The sequence below is a fragment of the Octodon degus genome, unplaced genomic scaffold (genome assembly GCF_000260255.1).
Source record: "Octodon degus isolate 3935 unplaced genomic scaffold, OctDeg1.0 scaffold00085, whole genome shotgun sequence".
NCBI classification, from domain to species: Eukaryota; Metazoa; Chordata; class Mammalia; order Rodentia; family Octodontidae; genus Octodon; species Octodon degus.
In genome coordinates, this window is record NW_004524661.1 from 9,967,261 (window position 1) to 9,970,894 (window position 3,634).

Below are 3,634 nucleotides of genomic sequence, written 5' to 3' on the forward strand. Positions count from 1 at the left end.
ACCCATAATCCCAGCAGCACTCACACCCATAATCCCAGTAGCACTCACACCCATAATCCCAGCCTGGAATCATGAATTAATTACAAGCTCTAGAACCACTCCCCAGTGACTGTAGAGACTTTGGGGGACAACTACAAAAAAACCATAACAGTTATTATATTGCCTATTGTTATCTTCAAAGCTGTTGCTCAGATTACCAGATACAGGCATCGAAAGTTGATCAAACAATGTGAGCAATAACTGTTCCTTTCAATGAATAGAAATGAGGAGTACCTTTCACGGGACAACTTTCAAGCCCAATTGTCTTTTGTTCTCTTACTCTTTATCTTTTACTTTTCAACTCACTAATAATTACTTTCTGCTACCATCATTCTATATCAAATCTGTATCTATTATCTACCCTTGACTACCACTTCTTGTCTCTTAGGACAATTTTGTTTTTTGGGGGGACAGCTGAACCTGTCCTAAAGGCAGGGCCGGTGCAGCTTGGGGTGCCAGGGATAGAAGCACGGTCCCTTGCGCCTACCTTAGCTTGTCAAAGCAGGTGCTTTAGACAACTGATCTAGCTTGCTGGCCCCAGGACAATTTTATAATAGCTTTAAAATATTGTTTGATGTTCATAATAATCTTTCAAAGCATGATAATAAGCCTATATTTGTATGATAAAAACAAAGCATTAAAAGATTATGTAGGGGGCAACCAACTCTCAGGGCCGCCTTCTGTCCCTCTCAAACAGCAGCTTTCTTTCTCTTCATAAATTTTTCCTGGGCCAGGAATATAGCTCAGAGGCACAGCAAGCATGAGGTCATAAGTCCAATTCCTGGTGCAGTGACAACAACAACAAACTTGTTTAATAAATTCTTCCGGGGGTGGGGGAGAGAGAGAGAGAGAGAGAGAGAGAGAGAGAGAGAGAGATGAGAGATGAGAGATGAGAGATGAGAGATGAGAGATGAGAGATGAGAGATGAGAGATGAGAGATCATGTAATTTGCCTTTGGTCACACAGGATTTCAGTTCAGGAAAGCTAGCTTCAGAGCTCTTACTTGTCACCCTTTAAAATACCCCCCTGAAAGTGTTCTTCATTGGCCTGTAACTGATAATCAACACATCTATTTCTATGCCACAGTGCCTTACTTTCTAAACTTTTTTTTTTTGATACTGCTAAGCACTTCATCCATTTTGGATCGTTGTTTCTGCCTTCTTGAGTAGCACTCCTTTGTGTTCAACTGTTTCACGACCCGTTACACAACTGCTATATCTAGGCAATTTGTCCCTTAAATATTAGTGTCCTTAGTGTGTCATTAGTCAGCCCTGTACATCTGCTCTGCAAAATTGCTAGAACAGTATCTTGGGTAAAAGCTGTTCTCTTTCCTGAAGTGCCCTAACAGATTCTTCGGATTAGACATTCATTAGGTATTATCTTTCCTGACTCATTGACTGCTTGTGACCGCTTGTTACAATCTGTGTCCTCTCTCCCAGTTGTAATTTCCTTAATCTGGCTGAGTTGTTGGCTCACCACATCAGCTGACTTTATTGCCAAATGTGCATGCTTAAATCTGTTGGCTTTTTAATTAAGAGTCTCCTTTTAACTGCTGTTTCAATCAACTTTATGGTTTTTCTTCTCCTAGACTAAATTTCATGAGAAATTAGAATTTCCTTATGTTTTTATGTTACTTTTAATTTGTGTGTATATATGTCTACCCTACATATGGGTTTGAATGCCATATTTATCTGTGTTCTATGACTGGCAATGAATTTCTATAGCAGGAACTAAGAGACTGGAAATATTTGTATATGTAGCACTTGTAGATGTAAGCCCATTACACGTGGGTGTCCAATAAACACTGAGCTGCTGGATGAAGAAATTAGAACATAACCTTTCTTAGGTATTTATGAACTCATTGAAATGCAGTTATTTAGAATCAGCCCTATTAGATAATTAGCTAGTTAAGTCCATCACTTCAATGCAATTAAAATTTAAAAATTTATCTTGGATAAGTGGTTAGTAAAATAGTATATTTTTGTTTGTTTGCTTTTTAGGTTTATAAATTACAACATACACTGCTTCTAGTGCATGATTTAAGATCAGAATAAAGCATTGAACCCTTAGGGCAATTTGGTTGTTACTGAAAAATGAATCCTTATTTGCCAAGCAGAAAAGCTAGCAAACTGAAGGGAAATGGTCTTCACTGTAATGGCAGAATTTCAGTCACTATTAGTACTGTTATAACTTAAATAACATCAACCAAGATCTGTAAATTTACTCTTAAAAAATTATAAATAGGCAAAGAGTCCATAGTCTCTCTTTTATTTTTCACTTCCTATATTCTTTCCTTTTTTTAATATTTCCTCAGCTATCACATTAACTTTTTTTTAAGTGTATCAGTACAATTTAGATTTACATAATGACTACATTTGTCATAGGGAACTTGTAGCTACACATGACATAGCTCCATTCCTTCTTTTCCTTATTCTCTTTCCCAACTTGTAACCCCTCATCTCCTATTTATCTATAACTAGGATCTCATTTTACTAAAAAAAAAAAAAAAAACAAAAATTGCACAATAGCAAAAAAAAATCAACAAAGTGAAAAGACAACCCTTACAATAGGAAAAAAATCTTAGCCAGTTGTTCTTCAGACAAATAACTAATATCCAGAACATACAAATAATTTTAAAAAATCAGGGGTATCCAATTAAAAGCCCAATTTAAAAATTGGCATCTGAAATGAAAGACACTTCTCAGAAGTATATGAAAAAGTGTTGAACATCACTGTTAACTCAAGACATGCAAATTCAAACAATGCTGAGATTCGATCTCGCTCGACAAAGATTGGCTATGATTAAGAAATCAACCAATAACAAATGGTGGTAGGGCTCTGTGGAAAAAGGAACCATTCTCCACTGTTGGTGGGAGTATAGACTGGTGCAACCACTGTGGCAATCAATGTGGAGATTTCATAAAATCTAGGACCAGAAGTTCAGCTCAACCCAGCTATTCCCCTGCCTGTTGTCTTCCAAAAAGAACTGAAAGCATCATATCGCAGCCACATAAGTGCATCCACAGCAATAGCAGCAGAGTTTGTAGCAGCTGACTCTTAGAAACTACCAAACCCCCAGCAACTGCTGAAGGTTTGACTCTTAAGTACGTGGTTCTTCCTGCTTTCTTAGTGCACAGGTGTCTTACCTGGGACTTTCTTAGCCTTATCTAAATATTGTCCCTTTATCTTCGTAGAAGACACTGTGATCATGTGAAAAAAAAAAAAACCCAGAAATATACAGCTTAAAAATATAAATTGGTGATACACTACCCATTAGATTTTTTCACCTTTTGTAAGTTGCTTTCTAACCATGTTTGCATACAACACTATCACATGGGGTTATCAGATGATAAAATTAAAAATCTAAAACAGCATAATACAGAGGGGGCAGGTGGATGTCAGCTGGCACCGTACCTGGCATGTGATCTGGGACATCTTTCAGATAGGGACATTACTCATTACTTAAAAGGCTACATTAGGGCTGGAGGAATAGCTCAATGGCATAAGCACCTGCACGGCAAGTACAAGGTCCCAAGTTCAGCTCCTAGTAACACACACACACACACACACACACACACACACACACACACACACA